The sequence below is a fragment of the Bidens hawaiensis genome, unplaced genomic scaffold (genome assembly GCF_021521415.1).
Source record: "Bidens hawaiensis isolate Kalapana, Puna unplaced genomic scaffold, B.hawaiensis_p1.1 tig00003244_1, whole genome shotgun sequence".
In the NCBI taxonomy this organism is placed as follows: domain Eukaryota; kingdom Viridiplantae; phylum Streptophyta; class Magnoliopsida; order Asterales; family Asteraceae; genus Bidens; species Bidens hawaiensis.
The window spans coordinates 2,129,332-2,153,800 of NW_027491178.1; the positions used below are offsets into that span (position 1 = coordinate 2,129,332).

Consider the following 24,469-nt stretch of genomic DNA (forward strand, 5'->3'; position numbering starts at 1 on the left):
GTTGGAACCGGTTCTTGATGCCCAAAACCTATATATAAGTTGTTTTCCATTACTTGTTTCACCACCAAACTCAAAAACAAACTAAAATACTTCTCCTTTAGCAAACCCGACCATCCAACTAAATATTACTATGACATCCATCAAAAAAACTAACAAGAAGGCTAAGAACAGTGTTTTTATTGAACCCGTTCCTCCTATGGAGGACCCAAATGTTCTTGCGGTCGTCACTCATAACCGCAACCAAGACATATGGAAGAATTGGGATTTGGTTGTGAATGCCGAAGGTTATCAAAAGGCTCGTTGCAAACTATGTGGAACACAATTAAAGCACGATTCCAACTCGACTTTGAGAAAGCATATCGAGAAGCCATATTGCAAGGCGTTGAAAGGGATTGGCGCGACCGATAAAGTTGACTTGGGTAAAGATGGTACACTATTTCGTTACAACACGACTCAAGTTCAAGATAGAATGGCAAAGTTCGTTATTCAACGAGGTTTGCCGTTTAACCACTTTGATGACCTGGATTTGACGTCGTTGATTCGAGAAACTCTACAACCGCGATACACACATGTAAGTCGTACTACCTTAAGACGTCATTGTATCAAATTGTGGGAGTGTGCTAAAAAAGACTTAATCGAGTTTTTTCATTCTTTACAAGCGATGGTTAGTTTAACTACCGATGTTTGGTCGGCACCACACGGGTTGCCCGAATCATACATATGTGTCACCGCTCATTGGGTTGATCCGGTAACATGGCAATTGATGAAACGAACCATCGCTTTTGAAAACTTCCCGTACCCACATACCGCCGAAAAATTGTTTGACTTGCTTGATGAGGTTATAACGACTTACAATTTGAGAAATAAAATATTTTCGATTTCGTTTGACAACGCATCAAACAACACTAAGGCGGCTAAAAAATTTATCATTAAATATTCACCACCTTGTTTCGGGGATTTTTTTCATGTTCGATGTGTTGCACATATCATCAACTTGGTTGTTCAAAAAGGTCTCGACAATGAAAACATTTGTGACGATTTAAAATTTTTTAGACTTATGTTACAAGATGTCTTCAAAAGTGGTAAAAGAAGACATCTTGAATATAAGAATTATTGCAAGTCGGTTGAAAAAAAAGTATTTGGGGTCGAATTGGGATGTTCCAACCCATTGGAACTCAACTTGTCATATTCTCAAGTGTGCTTTCGCCCAACGCCAAACTCTACAAAGTTTTCATAACAATCTTGTTGACGTACGAGAGGCCGATATGCTTCTGGAAAGTGTTTGGGTCAATGTCGGTTATTTGTTGGGGTATCTTGACGTGTTCAAAAACTCAACAACAAAGTTATCGGGAGTCTTTAAACCCATATTGGAATGTTCATGGGGTTGAGAGAACGATCGAAGAAATATTCAACAACATGGGTATGCATGAGATCGACCCGAAGTTGTCGACGGAAGCGCGTGAAAAGTTAACAAAAACCTTCAAGACCTTTATGACCATTATTTTCAACTTTATAGTCCAAACACGAGATCGTCTTTTATTAAAAAACAATGACTAGTAGGCCGAGCAAGGACCTACTTATAAACTTGATGAATGGGATTCGTGAATCGGCATCTAAGAGGCAAAGAGGAAACACACCAACTAGCGAACTTGGTCGATATAGTGGAGCAAACTATGTTGAGGGTGCAACGGTCGACGAGGTTCGCAATATTGATTTGTTGGCTTGGTGGAAAGGAAAACAAAACGAATTTCCTATTCTATCCGCCATGGCTCGTGATTTGCTTGCCGTACAAGCCTCAACGGTTGCTTCCGAATCGGTTTTTTCCCTTAGTGGGAGGGTATTATCAATGCGATTAATAAAATTATCTCCCGAGTCTCTAGAGGTTTGCATTTGCCTAAAGGACCATTTGGATGCGGTTGATCGTGTACAACACAAGGCGAACTTTGAAGACGAAATACTAATAGAGCGTCCTATTCATGATGAGGAGGCAGAGGACGGGCTTTCTTCCGATAATGAAGACGAGGGTGGAGACGAGAATGAAGACGAGAGTGAAGACGAAAAGGAGTTGTAATTTTTATTTGTTTTAGTAAAACTATTTGTAACAAGTTCAACTAATATGTAGTTTTGATTTGTTTAATAATAACTACTTTGTGTTGTTTATTTCTTATTAGTTATGATTAATTTTTTGTTACTTTTTTAATAACGACGAATATTTTATTTATTTAAACAATAACTATTACAAACATTATTAAAACATAAACGATATTAAACATAACAACTTAAAATTAAAAACAACGTATGTCGTTTTAATCCGGCGTTCTACAACGAATAAGCCTTGTCACCGGCGGTAGATGCTTGGGTTGTAGAGCCGGACGACTCTCCCACTTCCGCCTTTTTAGCATCCAAACTTCTTTTCTTACGACAATACTTATTCGTATGTTTTCGTAATGTCGAGTTGGACCCTGCTTTAAGAAACTTCGAGCAATATTTGCAACGAGTCATCTCTTGTGCGTCGGTCATGACACACAAGTCGTAATGAACCCAAATATCTGGGCATCGTGTTGTTTCGATCACCATAACAACGTCGTCATTAGTTGTCATTTCTTGTCAGTTTAACCTTAATTGTGATTGAGAGTGTGTTATATAGTTTGGGAAGTGGTTTAACTAACAACATACAAGACATTGCTATTTATAGTATGTTTTCAAGCTTGATATAGTAAAAAAAACCGGTTCCAACGGTCAAAAACGGCTATATAGCCATTGGAACCGGTTTGTAACGGCTAGTTTGTATGAATTTCAAAAAAAACCGGTTCCACCGGTTTTTACGTAATGACAACAACCAAACGAACCATTTTTTTGTAAACTTTTCACTCGAACCGACCCCAAAAACAACCCAACGAACCATTTTTTAATAAACTTTTCACCCGAAACAACCAAACGAACCATTTTTTATAAACTTCTCACCCGAGCCGAAAGACTGACCAAACGACCCTGCCTCCGGCGTTCATTCCAAAGACAGGTGGCGGTGGCTGTCGTGGCGCTGATGACTGGAAAAACGAGATGGCCGGAATCCATGGCGGCGACGTGGTGCCGGATATTAGGGGTTTTGGTCGGAATGATTTATGGGTTTGAGGATTTGAGAGATTCGATTACTTGTTATGAAACTTATGATGAAGATGATGAGATTAAGAGGGATTACTTGGTGGTGGATTTGAGGATTTGAGGTTGATGATGATGAAGATGAGAAGATGTTGTTGTTCTAATATGAAGATGAGATGATGCTGGTGATGTTATGATGTTGCTGCTGTTCTATTATTATTATTATTATATTATATTATTACTATTATTATTATATTTATATTTATAATTTATTAGAAGAAGATTACTAAAATACCCTTTATATGTTGGTATTATTATTAAAATACCAACAGTCAACGGATGGTCAACTGACGGCAGGAGTCAGAAGAACCCGCTGGAGAAACATAGTGGCGCAAACTTCGCAAAATCTTTTTCAGTGGATAATCCATCCAGCGACGATATAAACCAGGGAGGCAAATTGCAGATTTCTCTATAAAAAAATTAAGAATCCATTATCTTCAAACAAACAAACGCATTCAAGTAATGTCATATTCATAAACATAACAAGTTATGGTCAAGAATAGGGTTTGGAAGGGTAAGACATATGCACATATATCTTCAATCCCAAAAGATAGAGAGATTGTTCTCGGTAATATACGAATATACATGGCACAAAAATAAGTGAATGAAAAATAAGTGAATGCGTTGAAAATAATCACAATTTGTGATTCGAGTTTCATAATTCGTGAACATTGTTTTGTACTTAAAAAATGATTTAACAAATCATGAAAATAATGTATATATGCGAGATACCTATTCCATTACTGTTGAGGTGAAGTCTACATCATATGGATTATCTTGTTAATATTGATAATATGAAATTAACGTTTTATGGATAATATTGTATAAGTATTTAAGTAACAATGTATAGGTTATATTATCTTGTGTCTGATAGTAAATGTTATATATTAACTAACAATATGGATTCATATTATCCTAATTAGGCTATTCAGAGTCATTTTTAGATGTTGAATGCCTTAAATTATAACTTAGTCTAACGGTAATGATTTACATTAAAAAAACTACACACATAGCTATATATTATAATACATATGTTAGTGAGTCATACAGGACAGGTTATTGTGAAATTGCCAACGTAAGATTTAAATATGAACTACATAACGTGACATCTTGCCAAATGGTAAACATAAATATATAAGTGATAAAGTGAGTCATTAAAACGAAATTATTATAAACAAAACATTGATATCTCATTTAATTCGATTATTTTCATTTAATGTTTATAGATTTTCTATTCACCTTATTTGTTTTTAATGTGAAATTTTTGAGAGTTAGGCTATGCGTACTGGATGGGCTATAAATTGAGACGTTTTGCGCCATGTGGCGTCCAGTCAACAAGGGGTAAAAATTTGTTTTTCAGGTGTAATGATATAGATGCTACAATAATAATAATATAATAATAATAAGAATAATAATATATATGTGTATATATATAACACACACATATTAATAAAATAATAATATCTTTTTCTTCTTCCACGGCGACAATAAGCCCCCGCCCCAAATCGTCGGGGGGGGGGGGGGGGGTGTTCCTCCTTCTCGCCCCTTTTCGCCCCAACCCTCGCCCCCACTACACTTGGCCTTATGATAAAGTACAATAATAGGTTTTCATACAAAAACGAACGCGGCGAAATAAAGCAATGATTTCGGTTAGAAAACAATGTGGTGGTATGTATGTAATTAACGTAATAAAATCATGAATTTTCTATACGCTTCTGTCAATTCGAACCAGATTGCGCTTATGCAAAAAATAACACTTCTGCCAATTTGATCATTAAAAATGCGCTTCTAACCTACTTTGATTAACTCTTTACTCAACTAAAGCGTATTTGCGGCAGGTCAATATTACATTTTAGCAAATCAGTTACGCTCTATTTGGATTTATATACATAAATTGGTTTTATAAAATTAATTGTATTGGAGATGGTTATGGTGCGTATGAGTGAGGAAACGAATTGATTTATGATTTCACAAATCAATACGTTTGATTTTGAATTTCGATTTGTTGTTTATTTTGGTTGTCAATTTTGAAGTCGATGTCTGATTTTGACGACGATTTAGAATAGCGAACTGATTGCAGACGTCGCGTGATTGCATACGGTGAATTTAAAGGAAGACTGAATTGAATGAATTTTCAATATGCCCACAACATGATTTTTGAAATCAAGAGTTACGATTCTCTTGTACGAAGTATCATTGTATTCCCGTTTATATACTTTTAAATAACAAGATGATCATAATGCTATATATAATTATTTAAAAAACAAACATTCAAACATTCTAGAAAAAGGGTCCCTAATGTTTCCAGCATATATCATGCCCAGTAAATCCTAGTTTATATTGAGTTGCGGAATGATTTATTAAACAATCATCCACAAAAAGAGAAACAAAAGATGTTTACAATGTAATACTATATTTGTCTAACCTTTTACATTAATAACATCAAAGAATGCACAAACTAATTAAACAGTTTATAAAAATTAATTATTTTAGTCTAATAGTTGTGATTGAAAACAACATAAATCTGGTTTTGTTTTAAATTTGAATTAGGGATAAGTAAATGGTACCAGATATCAATATTGAATCAAGTACCGTTGATACAAACCCGTTACCAATATTTTGAGATTTCAGAATCGGTACGGTTTGGTATGAGCCGGTACTTTTTCGAATTTGTATCTTTGATACCAATATTCATTGTGAGGATTTAAGCTCGTCCTTGTATTAACTTGAGGCTACGATCACGTTTTTTATTAATATTTGACTAGTTTGATTGGGGGGGGGGGGGGGGGGGATTCTTCGTTAGTGTTTACTTTTGTTAGAAAAAAATAGTCATTTAATGATTTTATTTGCGCTTCACAACTTCTTAGTCCTTTCTCTTACAATGTACGTTGCGAAATTGATTTTTAATTTACATATTAACTTGTCTGTTAACAATTGGACTATTATTCCTTGTGGAGTGGTGCAGGTTGAAGTCATACAAAGTGGACATTAGATGCATGTTAAGAGTAGATTTTGGTATTCGTTATCTATAAGCGAACACAACTAATAAAAAGCGAACGATCAATGAATATCAGATGTATTAGAGGTGCATGTTAACCGACAAACCGGATAGTAAGAATTCAAGCTTCAACCAATACAAGTGTGTACATTTGATGAATATTGGTAGACTACTCAATCTAATCTCATTCGACTTTAGTTTAAACCTTTATCTTTAAAAAGAACAGTCAAAAGAGTGATGGGCTAGCCATCCATATGCAACACCTACATACGGTTCCAAAAACGCTTCATTTCCAATTTTTGCTGCAAACTAGCAACGAAACAATCATCTCACTCACGCACCAAGACCGAGACACGCATCAACGACTCGCACCATTGCTACACACAGTTTGGTACGGTCTCAAAGTAACATTACAATTTACAATAAATAATAATCACTTTTTATGTAACTTATTATTTATTTTCCATTAATAGTAACAAGAAAGTACAACAAGCAGCTAATAAATGATTTTCAAAGCATTACATTCTCCAAATCTAACTTTGACCATTTCTTTTACTTTACCAAATCATGATCAAATCACAACCACTCATCCAACTTCTTGAGTCAAATCCAACCGTTCATTCTCTTGTAACAACTTCAACAACTGGGCCCCCTTTCTCCTCCCTCTTGCACTACAATCCCCTTGCATCGCCAACATCACCACACGCGCCACCTCCTCCTGCGGCGCAAACCCGCCCGCATCACCACCCGCACCGCCATAAACCACCGCCAATATCCCGATCGCATTCTCCCTCCCTCTCGTCGTCTCCATCCTCCTCATCACCTCCACCATCATCGGGCCCACCAGAGCGTGGGCCCGAAGCTCCGCGGCCCCCTCGGCCACGGTACAAAGCAATTCCAACGCCGCCAACGCCCGCTCCGCCACCGCCCCACCGTCCAAATCCACCAACGCCTCACCACCTTCCCCACCGCCCCTTCCTCCACCGCCACGTGGCGGTCACTCTCTCCTAAACATAACGCCAACAAAACCTTCGTGGCGGGTTTCGCCACGTGTTTATCCTTTAAACAACTCAACACGTGCCCGCATCACCGTGGGTAGGCACGTGACCGACGCGCCACCAACAGCGCGTGAGGTGACTAAATTATGTTGTAGCATGTAAATAGCCTTTATTATATCCGACTCTTCACCTGTGCTGAGCTGGAGCTCTGCCACGTGGTAGAGCTCCTGAAGGTCGGATATAATAACATGCGCTGGCGGTTGTTGCACATTCTCGGTCTTTGCCACAACCACCGGTGACTGACGTAAATGTGAAGTATTAGAAAATCTCCATTGGGTAAAACTTTGTGAAATGTTTGACGAAGAAGAAGAAGATTCTGACTTCGGTGGTGCCGGTGGTTCGGAAAGCGGTAGAACCGGTGGGTTAGTGTTGGTGGGGCAGAGTACAGTAACGGAAGAAGCCACAGGAGAAGAGTGGTTGTTTGAGTTTAGGGTGGTGGTGTTTCATGGTGAAGAAGATCGAGTAGTAATAATAATATTAAGTGAGTGATAATAATACTAATAATAATAATAATAATAATAATATAGGGTGTGTATGTAGGAAAGGACGAAAGGGATGGTGCAGGAAGCACATGTAGGCATCAACCATGGTTGGTTTTGGCAGTGACAGTGGACACTGATGCATTATGACATTTGTTTCTAAATGATACGGAAATATATAATGTACGTTTGCTTTGTAGTCACGTGAACAACTTATTACTTACTTACAATATTACAAACGTACGACTACGACATCGATCATCGTTTTTCAAATAAGATTGTTTTCGATATTTTCTACTCAAGATTGTTTCGATATGGTTTATACCGTGTTAATTGTTAATAATTAGATTTTAGTAGTTTGACGTCAGATTTAATCGTGCTTTTTTTCTTTTGGGTACATTATGTTGGGATGATGTGCCAGCTCCGATGGAGTTTGTGTTTGGATTTAACGCTTTTATTTATTCGTATGAGCTTGACAACTGCTCGTGACGATTGTTGAACACTTGTATTACTTTGTGTGCTTATGTCATTTAGTTTGAGATATATGTACGCGAAGACAAAAGTAAAGCTGAACTGAAAAAGAAGCTCTGAATGTGTTATCACTTATCAATTTATCATGACAGAGTTTGCACTAACAAAACTATCGATTTTCATCATTTAGAAGATTATTTTATTTTATCATCATAATATATTTTATATGGTTAATACATCATCCAAGAAATTCGTGTTATAATTTATAAACGCCTGAATAATGAAATATGTAATTTATAATAAAGGTAATTTAAAGACAAAATGACAAAACTAGTCATTTATGTTTGCATGTTTTTTCAATGGTTGTTCTTTAGCAAACATAATGGTAAATTACATCTTTTATGTTTAAAAAGTCTATCACATTATATCCTTTGGTCCTAACTCTGTTAACTTTTCTCATGTCATGTGCATTGCACATGAGAGTAGTTTTGTAATTTAACATAATTAATTTAACAAATACAATTAAAAGAATAAATATATTAAAAACAAAAATAAAAACCATCTGTCTCTCTCACCCTCTCCAATCCATCCCCCAGAATTCCAAACCCCCAAAATCAACAGCACCACCGTACCCAATACATCTCACCGCCGACCCGCCACCAACAGGACTGCCGCACCTATTGCATCCCACCACCACGGACGGCCACAATAGGCATCTCAATCATCATCGTCCTCTGCTAGCAACATCCACCATAGCTGACCACTTCATCTTCTTTTCCAAATTTAATACCAAGAGTTTTATTAGGAGTTTTAAGAGATAAATCGAGGATCATAGACCTGATAGTGATCGCATAGATCTACCTTAGCTAAAAGTTGAAGTTTCCGGCAACCTCCAACACCATCGCCTGAAACCGCCATCAAACCAACCCATTCCTCCTAGGCTAGATCTACAATGATCGAAACCCTAGATCTATGCTAGAACAAACCAAAATCCACCACAAAACCCTATTTTGAATCGATGGTAGTTTGTTGTGTTCTGATTGTGGTGCCGGGTCGTTACTGTTAAAAGGTGTAGCAGCGGGCGGTTATGGTGGTGGTTATTTGCTTGTAGAACTTTGTATTTACTTGATTTATCGGGAAACCTTTGATGCTTGTTTATAATTGGTTTTGAGAAATAAGAATATTGATAGAAAGAATCTATGGATGCTGGACATTGATGGTGGATGATTGGAGAGGGTGGGAGAGACATATGGTTTTTATTTTTGTTTTTAGTATATTTATTCTTTTAATTTTTTTTATTAAATTAATTATGTTAAATTACAAAACTACCCTCATGTGCAATGCACATGACCAGATTTAACGAGAAAAGTTAACAGGGTTAGGACCAAATGATATAAATTGATAAAATTTTTAAACATAAGAGATGTAATCTGTTATTATGTTTGCTAAAGGACAACCATTGAAAAGCTTGCAAACTTAAGGACTAGTTATGTCATTTTGTCTAATTTAAATGTAAACCAAAAAAAAAATCCTAAATTATGATATGACGTGGACTTGCACCATCTGATGAAGGAAGTGGCTGACTAAAAATTAACGCCACGCTAGGAAAGTGAAAACAAACTCGTTAAATAGGAAAGTAGGCAAATTCATCTTCTTTTCAATTATTGTACTTTAATATATTTTATTTGTATATTTATTTTTCTTACAACAAACTAAAATGATTGGCTTTATTTCAAATGACAAATGTCACATAAATTTATTTATAAGGGCCCCTGTTAAGATTGATTGGAGGAGCTAATATACGTCATTTGTGTACTCGTTTATATAATTTATACTAGGTTACTGACCCGTGAGTGCCACGGATGGAAAAATATAAATTATGTAACATCCACACGGTTCTAGCATCAACTGATATATAAATCATGTAAAAACATAACTTTAAACTAAAATAACATCGATTTTACAATTATAAATTAGTAAATAGTTTCTTATAAACCACATTTGTAGTTTTATTTGTAACTTTACTCTTTTTGTCTAATATAAGCATTTTAACACCGTCTCTGCTCTTCAATGGTGATAAAGCCACATATAGTTGACCATGTGTAGACACTGGTTCTCGCAAGTATATGCCAACTCTTGCTAGTGATTGGCCTTGACTTTTATTAATGGTCATTACAAAACAATTCGCAACAAGAAACTGTCTTCGTTTCAATATGAATGGCAGTTTCTTATCTGAATGAGTTAGACCACTACGAGTTATATAAGTGCGAAACTCAATGTTAGTACCTGAAATAACCTTTACTTCGATAAAACGCCTCCCTAAGTTAATTACTTGTAATCTGGTTCCGTTGCATAAACCGTTCTTTTGATCAATATTCCTTAGTAACATTATTGGCACACCAACTTTTAAAACCAATCTATGATTAGACATACCAGACATCTTTAAACAATTTAGAAAATCCGGTGAGTGTGAGGACCAACCCTATCAGACTTGTCTACACTATCATAACTGAGATATTTAACTTATTCTCCGGAAAACAAAGACAAAATTTATTATTAATATCTTGGACAACCTCATTAATATCTTCGACCAACACTCTCAATATTGCATTGACGGTGTCTTAGGATTGGATATCATCATTGCTAATATGGTTTAATCGAATATTTAAACCATTCAAGTAACAAAAAATAAGCAAGTATTTTAATCTATAAAACGTATAATATGATAACATTTATAATATTACTAATACTACTTCGTTGTTAAACCTCTGTTCCAAACAACTCCAGAAACAATATATCATTAGCAAGCTTATCAATATTGTACTTTACTATATTTTATTTGTATATTTATTTTTCTTACAACAAATTAAAATGATTGGCTTTATTTTAAATGTCACATAAATTTATTTATAAGGGCCCCTATTTAGATTGATTAGAGGAGCTAATATATGTCGTTTGTGTGCTCGTTTATATAATATTTTGTCTAAGATGATTGGCGTTGAATTCTTTTAAATTGTTTTGCAATCATTGCCCTTTTGAATTTAAAGTTAATTCTTGTTGTTTTCAATCGAATTGAATCAACTCGTTGTTTCACAATCAACATAAATGCTAGGCTTAGTGTAAGTAATCAATTATGTTTAAACATAAATCGCAGATTCTTCGTGGTTCGACATTTTAATTGCTAACTAGTTTAGGTGAATGATACACAAATATAGTTATCTTTGACTGATTCTTTAACACCGGTTAGGTTCAACTCTATGCAAGCAATGTTATATGAGTTTAGCTTTACCGGTTAAATCAATTTTTTCCAAAAACACCTATAAACGGGGAATGAATCCTGATCCATAGATACCCTAATGATTTTACGTCCTTCACAGTTTTAGAAACACTCGTTGGTTTCTTGGAAAATAAAAAACCTTTATTCCTCGCTTTTCATATGCACAAACAAATCGTATGGACAATCCTACGTATAACACCTTTTTTTTTAATCACCCAAGTTGTTTCTTGCATGTAGAGGTGTACAAAACCAGATTATTTACAAACCAAAGTACAAAATCGGTTTGGTCTTTGCATATTCCAAACCGGTTTGCATAGAAGTAGTCAAACTAATTCAGATTGGTTCGGGTCGGTTTGTTTGTACACCTCTTGCATGTGTTGTGAATCATAATTCATAAGCAAATCCGGCACCAATAAGTATTTGTGATTCCTAACTCATTTGAAATTAACGAATCATCTAGCTAATGGACCGAACCAAACAACACGGTGAAGCTTGACCGAAACCATTCCAAACCAATTAACACTTGAGCTGGTGAACCGTTGAAGTTGTCGGTCATACAACCTACCCGGATTTAAGAACATATACAAAACGTTGAAACTAATTATGTTTAGTATATTTAATTACAGTTTTATACTAAGCTTTTCTTAAATATTTTTAGCAATTAATTACAACACTTGTCTCATGCACACAGCTGCACGTGAACAACAAGATTCACGTTGACTCGTCACCGTTGTATATTAATTCCTTGATTTTTTTTATATTAGCTTGCACCATCCTCATTTATATATTTAATATTTGTATATTATATTACTAATATCTACGTGTTAAATTCAACAAAGCCTTCTCATCCTCCATAAATAGTCAAATTTGAATCCAATCCCTCACAAGTCTCAGAAACCAAAAATGTTTAGAAACATATTTTTATCTTTTATTTATGTTTTAATTTTTGTTACATCTCAACAACAATAAGCCAATGGTGCATTACATGGAAGCACAAAAAAGATGGTTGATAAAGCCAATAAAAATGGCCCTTATTTAGGGTTGGTCATTCCCAACATGTTTGAAATGAATCCTTTACTCAATAATCCTCATTACAAGCCCTCCAAGCTTGTTATCGACTACGCGGGTACGCATATATCATTTATTCATTCATAATAATCACTTATAAGTGTCGATAAATTTAATTGTGTTTGGTTTGAAGGAAGGAGGTTTCGGTTTGGAAATATTCATAATAAGCCAGTGATTTTGGTGATGAGTGGAATGGGAATGGTACGTTTTCGTGTTTCGTTAGTTTAAGTGATTTATTATATTATATGGCTCATTATCGCGTTGTTTAATAACATACGCCAGGTAAACGCGGCAGTCGCTACACAACTTTTGTTAAGTTTGTTTGAGATAAATGGTGTGATACATTATGGAATATCAGGGAATGCAAACCCAAACCTAAATATTGGAGATGTGACCATTGCTCAATATTGGTCTCATTCTGCTCTTTGGAATTGGCAGGTACACAAAATGCATTAATAGCTTTTACGGAAATGACCAAAATGTCCATTTGACCGGTTTATGTTTATAAAATGTATATTTGACCAACAAATTCCCATATTGTCTACCCTAAAGCTTCGTCGACCCGATCACAACTTAATCATTACTCGACAAGATTTTTAACAAACCAACATCTGCCACTTGTCCAAAAGTCTCGTCAGAAGTCATAAAAATCTCGTTGGAAGCTAAAATAAATCTTTTTGAAACGCAAAACAATCTGGTGCTTTTAGGTGCTTTTGGATGGACATTTTGGACACTTTGCCTCTCCAAAAAGCAAAAAACATTTTAAAGAAGCAATCCCAAACACCCCCTCGATGGTTTTATGACACGTGCCACAATCAGGCTGGTTAAGAATCACATCAAGTAACAATTAAAGAGTGATTAGGTCAATACATTTTAGGAAGGACATTTTGGAAATTGGTTTGTCATATAAACATTTTGTCGACATTGATCGGTCAAATGGACATTTTGGTGATTATCCCTGTGTACAAATTTATAATACATGAAATTTTGTAGAGACATGGAGATGGGCTTGATGATCCATTGCCATTTGAAGGAGAAGGTGGATTTACAAGGGACATAGGGTACTTGAAATTTGGAAGTTATTCATCAAATGGTGATGATGATAACTTGTTAAATAATGTGTGGTATCAAGCAGAAGAAGTTTATCCTGTTGATGCTACCCCTGAGCAAACTCAACAAGCATTTTGGATCCCAGTTGACTACAATTATTTGTCTCTCTCTAAACCCCTTGAGGTTCTCTCTCTCCACCTTATGATGATATTATAATATATCCACGTTTATAAGGCAGAATAAAAAAACATAGAAAATGGCCATAACCAATAATTGCAAAGTGGGGTTCATGTCTTTATTAAATTTGTATTTGTTTTATATTTTAACCAGTAAGCTACTCGAGATCGGTTAAATAGGTTAAACAGGCTTTAATATGTTGAGTTTGCATTCATAATTCATTCACCGAGTTTGATAAGACCCGTTAAACAAACGATCATGTTATGTGTAAGAATATAATAAATCATGTGAGAAAGATATCATGAGAAAACTTAAAATATACGAGAAAATTTTGAGAAATCCACGTTTAAATAAGATATTTATATCTTATTAGTTAACCAAACAAGCTGAACTCGAGCTTATTCATGCTTGGACTCGACTTGTTTACAAAGTTACATTTTTTTTCTAACGAAGGCAACCTTTTCATCGTTAAATCACATGATCTAATTACTTTAGAATATATATACATTATTGGCAGAAACTAAAACTGGAGGATTGCATTAACGCCACCACATGCCTATCCAAGCCACCGAAGGTCACTACCGTGCAAAGGGGGACTAGTGCTAACATTTATCTCGATAATGCGGCTTATCGAAGCTTTTTATACAACAAATTTAACATTAGCCCCGTGGAAATGGAAAGTGCGGGTGTGGCTCTCATTTGCTATCAACAAAAGGTCCCTTTTATAACTTTTAGAGCCCTCTCTGATCTCGCGGGTGGTGGCTCGGCTACTTCAAACGAGGCTGATACGTTTTCTGGCCTCAGTGCAAACAACTCCGTGATAGTGACGGTCGAGTTCATTAAGTTGTTGGTTGGTTACAATCGAAAAATGTTGAAATATGTCTAGTAAAAAAATGATGCTATTAGTGAATGAACTCTTATATGAAAGGAGAACAATAAGAGAATTATTGTACATGTTATTGTTTAAATAAATTCCAATTGTGAAACTAATTAAATAACAAATAGCTAGCTTATTAGCCAATTGTCCAATTGAAAACCCCAAAATAACAAATATTTTATTCACTACAAAAATAGCCCATAAACATAAACAAAGCGCCAATGCAGCCCATTTATTTTTTATCCATGAATATAAAGGCCCATTTTTTAGTTGCAAATTACACCTTTAAGGACATAAGTTTTCAAAGGTTTAATTTGAAGCACACTTTATTAAATGTTTTTCCAAAGCTTGTTTCTTGTTTTATACCAATCGAAAATTTAACAAGATTAAGAATCAATAAGAAATAAAATCAGGTTTGATTTACTAGACAACTGAAAAGACCTGATAAAATTTGATTTGACTCACCACGCAACCAAAAGCCTCGTTCATTGAAAAATCTTTGTATTATTGTCATTAGAGTAGTTGGTTTTGCCTCATCATAAATGAATAAAAAACTCGTGTACTATTATCGCAAGATTGTAACTCGCTACATGTTCAAAAAACTATACGCGTGATTAATTTGATCCGAAATAGATAAAGTTGATATCAAATTAGCCATAGTCACAGAAAGATTATTAATTTGGTGTGAAGCTGTTAAAATGATTTCAAATTAATTGAAGATTGAAAGAAAATTCGATCCGAAGCTAGGCAGCTAATATCAAAATTATCTAAAACAAGGTTGACATCAACTTTGGAAAAAAAAACTAGTAAAGTTGAAATCAAGCTCGATCCGAAACCAGTGAAACTAAAGTAAAATAAATAGTACCAATATTTGGATAAAGAAGACCCAAACAATGACTAAGAAAGAAGTAATAAAAGAATGAACGTAAGTGATTTCCTAAGCCCGATTTTCAACTTTACAAACTATACTATTTGGGCCGTAAAACACCCAAGCAAAATTTAGCGTTCATGAAATTTGCGAAGCACTTGAAGCGAAAGGAGAAGTCGATACAAAGAAAAACACCATGTCCATTGCTTCTCTCTTTTAGACCATGTCTGAAAACTTATTTGTATCTTTATAGAAATTTATTTGTCATGATATTTTTTTTAAATAACTAAAGTTTTTTTCTCCACCTATTTCATCTCATGACTCAAGTAAGATTAGAACCACAACTATTTAGTTGTAAGTCACACACCTTTGTCATGACATTAAAAATAAATCAAATTTGTGACGACATTACGGATATAATTTGATCTATATATTTAATAGTTAAGGGTACTCTAAATTAATACGAAATAACTAGCTCGATTATTATATATATTCGTCACCCACACACCTTTTGTGACCTAAACATCAGCACATAAGAACACACGTTAATCGTGTTTACATTTTTCTATTCTTGAAATTCGTTTAATAGCCATTGGTCTTCACAACATGTTTTACTTTTATAATTTATATATTGATGAACTATTGACATACATGACCATACGAAGAATAAGACTTCACTTAACAACATGTTTGATACATAACCAAATTTAAGTAAATGATTGTAATAATCGTATAAACACTTGCAACTCTTGTTAATTGTTATAAATGTATTAAATCAGACATTTATATAACAACTTACATTGCTTTCTTTCTTACTTCCACTATATCTTAAAAACACTACATAGTTTATACAGTTATTTACTTAAAATTGATTTTGTATCAAAATACCCGTGTCCTTAAAAACATCGTTCTAAAAAAAACTTTGTGATGCACACTTTGGTAATAAACCATAAAGAGTGTTTCATATTTTTGTCCCACTTCTATTGTACAACATTGTGCAATATTGTGTTGAACAATAAATCATGCCACACACATGAAAAAACTTTTATACAAAACATTTTTAAGATTATGTTTGGAAGGATAATACGTTTCCATTCAACTTATTATATACTTAGACAAGATTAGTTACTTTACAAGTTTTGATAAAAGTGTGGAGGATACCTAATTTCCTCTCATAAACCAGTTTCAATAAAATCATTCAAACACATTGAAGAATTTAAGATGGTGATATCTCAATACATGAAGAAACTGTTTGATATGTTTGTTGCATCGTCGATGACGATGATGATGCAAGAGGTGTGGAGGACAATGGTGAAGATATTATGGAGTGCGGTTGGAAGGCATGTGATGTCTCGGGCACTTGACTTGTGGGTGTGGTTCGAGTTGATGCTTCTCAAGTATGAGATGGAGAACATTAGTGCAAATTACGTCGTTCCCTACGACTACTACAAGGTGTGTAAACAACTTTGTAAGCTATTCATATATAGTTTGAGATACAATGTTATGGATGTTATAAGTTAAGTGTGTTTTATTTAGTTGTTAAAAATCAGTAAATATCTACTATGAATCTAGGCGTTTACCTCCTTATCTATTTGGTCGGAAAAGGTGGATCAAACAAAGGCTAGTGACCAAAGGTGGTTTTCAAAGGTTGTGGAATGATGGTGGTGCTGTTAAGAGAAATGCAGCCTTTAAGCATAAGCTTTCAAGAAGAGTAAAAGTGTTAAGCATTATGATATTCTCATTGCCAATACAAGAAAGTATATGTATTAGATTTTCTTTACTATTTTGTCATAATTTTATATATGATTATATTTATTATATAGGCTATTATATAAAATAAAAACTATTATATCTATCTTAATGGTGTGTCTTTTAGACTTTTAGTAATAGTAACAGACTTCGTACTAATATTCTCTAATATATTGTTCATCTCCTTTATTTTCTTCTATCTGTGATGAAATGTGGTAGAGTTGGGCGTGCTAAATTGATGAAACGGAGAGTAACCGAAGAGTTAAAGAAAGATCTAACTTTTATTTAGATCTATTCAAAATGACGTATTGTGATTGATTTCACGTCTAAGGTATGTATGCGGGCACATTGTCGCGCACACATATATATCAAAAAGGTGATAAAACCCCACCATTGTCCATCTTTTTGAGTCTGTTTACACGGCCACACCAATGAACAAACACCACCAGAGAACACCTCCAACACATACGCCACACCAGGCCAAGTGGGTCTCCATCCACGTTCGGTCCATCACATTGGAAATGCTCTAACAAAACTCCGATCAGTAGTCCACTAAGACTAATTATCGGCCCATAATCTCTAAGCCTGTCTTTACTTTGATAATTTAAAGCCCATGCTTTGGAGTTTTTGGATTAAATAAGGGTAAATAAAATAAATTCATGGCATATAATTGAAGTTTTTGGATCGTAGCAACACCAATCTTTCTCGATTGTAGCAACAATATTATTCGGCTTTTTTCTATTTTTATGTGATCAATAATAAATGGACTGCAATTATTTAGGTTTTTTTTTTGATCAAAGGTCTAGATTCAGTGAGTCAACTATATGACAGAATTGAGGTTTTTGTGAGCTATTTGACGGATTTATATGTTATATATGGTGTTTAAGTACATGACTTCTTTGCTAGTTCTATATTTATCTACTTTTATATTTAACAATTATTGCATGCATGTGTTGTCCACATGAATACTGTTATACATATATAGAAAATGTGAGCCTCACATAATGTGATAATGTCTTGCCCCATTGCCTTCTATTCCCCTGTTGCAACCATTACAAAAGATGAAGAAAAGGCTCGAAAGGCCAAAATGGCAAATATCATCGAGCGATACAAAGACAAAGTCTCAAATCTTCCCAAGAATATCGATCATAATTTTTGCAAGTATGAAGGTTTCTGGCATTTCCATGGTTTTTGGTATCACTCCAAAGCTGACTTCTAGGTTGAAGCGATTATGGCCTTACAGGACGATTTCCAGGCTCAACCCACCGATGTTTTCTTGGCAAGTCATCCAAAATCGGGCACCACATGGCTCAAGGCCCTTGCATTTGCCATTATGAACCGGAAAAAGTTCAATATTGGAACTGGTTCACACCCATTGTTCACCATTAGCCCTCATGATTGTGTCCCTTTTATGGAGAGCGAGTCGTTCTTGAACAATCCTTCTTTTGCCAATGGCCTCATGGCTACCCATATACCCTACACTTCGTTACCCAAATCCATCATTAGTTCTGATTGTCAGATAATTTACTTATGTAGAAACCCTAAAGATGTGCTCGTTTCTTATTGGCTCTTCTTGAACAAGTTGAAAGATGATGTTTCTACACCAACTAAGTTAGATGATGCATTTGAGCTTTTTAGTAGAGGTATGAGTCCATATGGATCTTTTTGGGATCATGTGATAGGATACTATAAGGCAAGTTTAGCACGACCCGATAAAGTATTGTTCATAAAGTACGAGGATTTAAAGAATAACGCCAAGAACAAGGTTAAGAAGTTAGCAAAGTTCATAGGTAACCCTTTTACAGAAGAGGAGGAATCCGATGGATCTGTTCAAAAGATAATCGAACTATGTGGTTTTGAGAACTTACACGAGGTAAATAAGGTTGGAATGCAAACATCTAAGGTTTTATCTGATGATATCTATTTTCGAAAAGGTGTTGTTGGTGATTCTGTTAATTATCTTACGACTGAAATGAGCCAAACTTTGGACAAGATTACTCAAGAAAAGTGTGGTGGTTTAAATCTCTCATTTGAAGCAAGTTCAAGCTATTATTAATGATAATTTATGTAGTTGTCGAATGTATTTTCATTTTTCACTATTGTTATCTAATAAATCTTTAGTTTCCTTGTACGAGATTTCTACTTCATCAACTAGCTATAGATATCTCTTTCAATTCATATGTTATCATATGGGTGGACTACTTTATATAACTCAATAAATTTATATTATAAAATTTGGTAACTAAAAGGGTTGTGATTGTTTATTCTAGTAAAAGTCTAACTAATGATAACTTACATTTTAGTAATATCTAGGTTTTGTATTCAAATGTTGCTCATAAATACGAGCAGTGGATCAAATAAGGATAAACGCGTTTGGAATTTTCAGATCATCGCAACACCAGTCTTTCATCGAAGGGAATGCAGCCCAATAGCGTCAAGATGTATGTTAAGGTGCAGTCTCTCCTAAATTACGAGGGTTTAAGTCCCTAATGCATAAAAAATGTTGTAATAATTTGTCGTTCATAAAAAAGAAACAACGATATTTCTCGATTGTAGCATTAATAATGATCGGGTACCTATGAATGTCTTTCGCTTTCATTTTCTCGATTGTAGCAATAATAATGATCGGGTACCTATGAACGTTTGTCTTTCTTTTTCTCAATTGTCGCAACGATAATAAACGGGTACCCATGAGCGTCACTTTCCTCTTGTTTCTCTTTCTCAGTTATAGTAACATTAATGATCGGGTACCTATGAACGTATTTCGCTTTCATTTTGCAATAACAATGATCGGGTTCCTATAAACGTCTTTGTCTTTCTTTTTCTTGATTGTAGCAATGATAATAATTGGGTACCTGTGAGCATCACTTTTCTTTTGTTCATCTTTCTCAATTGTAGCAACAATAATAATCTGGTAGCTATTATTTTTCTCCTTTTATATGTGATCGCTGCAATTATTTACGGCCTTTTAATTAAAGGTCATCAACTAAGAGATAATTTTTCATAAATAATTGCATGTTAACTTTTTATATCTAATTGGGCTCGGTTGGTTAAGAGATACCAATCTAATTAGTCATCATCGTCATCATCATCGTACTCAGTATATCCCACCAATAGCAAAGTTATGGTAGGGTCTAAGGAGGGTAAGATGTAGACAACCTTATCTCTACCCAAAGGGATAGAGAGGCTGCTTTCGGTGACAAGTTTTGCATCAAGCCTTGGACATAAGGCATATAACACTCAACCATCAGGACACCGGCTGACTGGTGCACGTACCCTTGTCTTTCGGCTATCAACGCCACCACATGATGCCTGATTAACATTCCGACACTTTTAACATTATTTTTCACGAGATTAGTAAAATAACGTCAAAATTAGTGCAATTTCACTTTTGCCCGCTCGAAGGTCACACACAGACACACATATATATACATTATATGCGTGCACCGCAAGCAGAGCGTAGATACCAATCTAAGTCTTTTAGCCAAATGGTGGTGGAATTTCAAGACCCAACCCGAAATACTAGGGCGAAAAGTAGTAACGGGCATTCATTTCAATGTAAGGGGCATAAACCTGATTCCATGCAAGACACTCATAATCGGGGTGTGGAACAATATTGTGTAAGACCATACGTAATGGAGAGGTTCAAAAGGTGCACATTACGGGAAAAAGCGAATGAAGGGTCGTCTGCCGACGGTTGGAGATGGTTGTTGATAAGAGAACCATCAACCTATGTAGAGGTTCAAGCGTTATGGGAATGTTTGGAGTTACTCCCGGGGTTGGTTTTGAGACATGAAAATGATGCTTGGAAATGAAATGGGGACTTGAAAATGAAGGTTCTTTTACTTCCAACTCTTGCATGTGGGCAATAGGAATGCAAATGTTTTTGTGGAGTGGAACAAATGGGTACCTCTCAAGCGTGGTGTTTTAGAAGCCATAAACACATGTCCACTTTGTGAAGATGCAATGAAATCGATGAAACACATCTTAACATCGTGTTAATTATGTGGCCTCAATAGTGTGGCAATTATACCCCGATTATTGCATTCGAGGTTAGAGATCTCCTCTTGGAGCATGCACGCATAAAGGTACAAGACGGACTAAAAAGGCAATCTAATAGATTATTTTAACGGAGCGTTGGTGCTCGTAGAAGACTAGATATAACATGCTATTCTATAAAACAAGATATTATATGATATGTTTTTCTTTGGGTGAGAAGTAGAGGAAAATTGTGTGAACTAGCATCAGAGGATTGGTGCAGATTTTCGTTTTGATTTCATTGTAATTTGGTGACTAGTACTTTTACGATGGGTCGTTTGTATCAGTTTGAGTTTTTCTGTAGGCTAGCAACTTGCTAGTGTTATTTGCTTTTCATAAAATGGCCGTTAAAAGAAAATCTAATTTGCTTTTCCTAAAACCTTTTTTCAAAGACAAATTCATTTTAGTTTTTCGTACACCTAGATTCTAGATTTAATAAATATTTAATCACGAAAATAATTGTTTAGTTAGTAGTGAGCAAACAAACATAAAATATATGTTATATTTGTTTGTTAAGTTGCATGTGTTGTCCACAGGAATCCTGTTTATATATATAGACAGAAAATGTGACCCTCACATTATGTGATAATGTCTTGCCCCATTGCCTTCTATTCACCTGTTGCAGCCATTTCAAAAGATGAAGAAAAGGCCCGAAAGGCCAAAATGTCAAACATCATCGAGCGATACAAAGACAAAGTCTCGGATCTTCCCAAGAACGTCGATCATGATTTTTGCAAGTATGAAGGTTTTTGGCATTTCCATGGTTTTTGGTTTCACTCCAAAGCCGACCATTTAGTTGAAGCGATTATGGCCTTACAAGACGATTTCCAAGCTCTACCCACCGACGTTTTCTTGGCAAGTCATCCGAAAGCGGGCACAACATGGCTCAAGGCCCAAATTCGAAACAGACACTAGTTCGCACCTAACCCACCCATTGCTCACCATTAGCCATCACGATTGTGTCCTCTTCATGGAGAGCGAGTCGTTCTTGAATAACCCTTCTTTTGCCAATCGTCTCATGGCCACCCATATACCCTACACTTTACCGAAATCCATCATTAGTTGTGATTGTCGAATTGTTTACTTATGTAGAAACCCGAAAGATGTGTTCATTTCTTATTGGCACTTCTTAAACAAGTTGAAGGATGATGTTTCTACACCAACTAAATTGGAAGATGCATTTGAGCTTTTCACTAGAGGAATGAGTCCATGTGGATCTTTTTGGGATCACGTGATTGGGTACTATAAGGCAAGTCTAGCACGACCAGATAAAGTACTGTTCGTAAAGTATGAGGATTTGAAGAAAGATGCCGTGAATGAGGTTAAGAAGTTAGCGAAGTTCATAGGTAATCCTTTTACAGAAGAGGAGGAATCCGATGGTTCGGTTCAAAAGATAATTGAACTATGTGGTTTTGAGAAGTTGCGCGAGGTGAATAAGGTTGGAAAGCAAACATCTAATGTTTTATCCGATGATATCTATCTTCGGAAAGGCATCGTTGGTGAATTTGTTAATTATCTTACGACTGAAATGAGCCAAACTTTGGACAAGATTACTAAGAAAAGTGTGCTGGTTTAAATCTCTCATTTGAAGCAAGTCCAAGCTTAATATGATAATTTATGTAGTTGTCGAATGTAGTTTCATTTTCCATATTGTTATCTAATAAATCTTTAGTTTCCCTTATACGAGATTTCTACTTCATCTACTAGATATCTCTTTCATATGTTATTCTATGGGTGAACCATTTTATATAAGACAATCATTTTAAACAAGATGTTGAGACATTTTCTTAATTTCTTTTCTTTCAAATAATATTTGTTATAAAACACTTATTAGAAATACTGTCTATTTTCCATGTTTATGAATTAAGAAAGGATGAGATCCGATATTAATAAAATTAGCATACTAAACATATAAATAATTAGAGTAATTACAGTTTTAAATTAAAGTAATTATATAATAAAAAATAAAATAGGGTAATAATAATTACTTTGTTCAAAATTTACAGTGTAATAATAAATAAATACTCTAGTTATTTGTATGTTTAGTATGTTAATTTTATATGTATTTGTATCAAACCCAATTAAGAAAACCAATCTTTATTAGTTTTGTTTCTTGTTAATTTAAGTAAATAATTAGAAAGAGTAAATAATTAACCAATAGGATGGTGGTCAATTGACAAAGGCAAAGCCTTTAAACACCTAGGTTTGGGGGGAAGGGGAGGTCTTGAGTTCAAGTTTCATAGACAACAAGGATTAAAAAGAAGTTAACAGTTCAAATAAAAAGTAAATAATTAAATTAATTTAATTTCTTTGCTTAAAAAAAAACCTTTACATGTTTTTTTTGTTCCAAATTATTTATTTATACTCTACATAGTTTAGTGATAACATAAATAATTCAAAAACGTGGACAATAATAGTATGTGGGTGAAGTAGAGGAATTGTCAAGATAACATTTTCGGTGGAAGGAGAAGTGCCAAAAAGAATTTTGCCGAATCGGTGACTAGAAAGAAGAGGATAAAGATAAAATTTTCCTTATTTTGTCGCATTGTTAATGTAGTTTTGTTATTATTCATCAAAATAAGTATGTTAAATGTCCGTGTGCAGCACTAGCACTGGTTAAATTAAAAGATTACTTAAAACACATGCATTATATGTTGGAAGTTTGTGTAAAGATGTATAACTTATAAATGGTGTATTTAATTATAATATATGTAAATGTATTATAATTAAAATAAATAATATGATGTATAAAATAAAAATTACATATTAGAAGTTTCATAATTTTTTTATATACAATATTTGTAGTTATAACTTGTAAGTTTATTCTCTCTATTGAAAACTAGTAATCTCACTTTGCGCAACATACAAAATAATCATGACTGAAAAATGGTTGTCTACTCTTAACTCTTAAAACAAACTAGCATACAAATGTAACACTGGCCTGGTCTATCTTAATTTGTATGTTTGGAAGTTTGTTAGTGACCCACACCATATATACACTAATCAAAGTTGTAACTTCGTAAATATGGTCTATGTACATTTGTAAGTTGTAACTATAGTTTATGTAAGTTTGTAGCAAATCCCAAGACACTTAAAAGTTCATAAACAGTTAAACCAATTAGCAGTCCAGTAAGTTGTCGACCTTTAACGGCCCACAACCTCCAAGCCTGTTTTATTTTTGACAATTTAAAGCCCATTGC

The 24,469-nt window shown here is 34.7% G+C and overlaps 4 pseudogenes across 1 annotated transcript; 3 read left to right on the forward strand and 1 right to left on the reverse strand.

The window, feature by feature from the left end:
• Positions 1–6,557: 6,557 nt before the first annotated feature.
• Positions 6,558–7,858, reverse strand: LOC143622839 (uncharacterized; annotated as a pseudogene).
• A 4,487-nt stretch (positions 7,859–12,345) lies between these two features.
• LOC143622840 (bark storage protein A-like) lies at positions 12,346–14,706 on the forward strand (annotated as a pseudogene). Its single transcript, XR_013151788.1, has 5 exons — positions 12,346–12,568; positions 12,644–12,711; positions 12,793–12,948; positions 13,504–13,743; positions 14,255–14,706. The product of XR_013151788.1 is annotated as a bark storage protein A-like (transcript).
• A 2,505-nt stretch (positions 14,707–17,211) lies between these two features.
• LOC143622907 (flavonol sulfotransferase-like pseudogene) lies at positions 17,212–19,287 on the forward strand (annotated as a pseudogene).
• A 2,558-nt stretch (positions 19,288–21,845) lies between these two features.
• LOC143622908 (flavonol sulfotransferase-like pseudogene) lies at positions 21,846–22,845 on the forward strand (annotated as a pseudogene).
• The last annotated feature ends 1,624 nt before the right edge of the window (positions 22,846–24,469 follow it).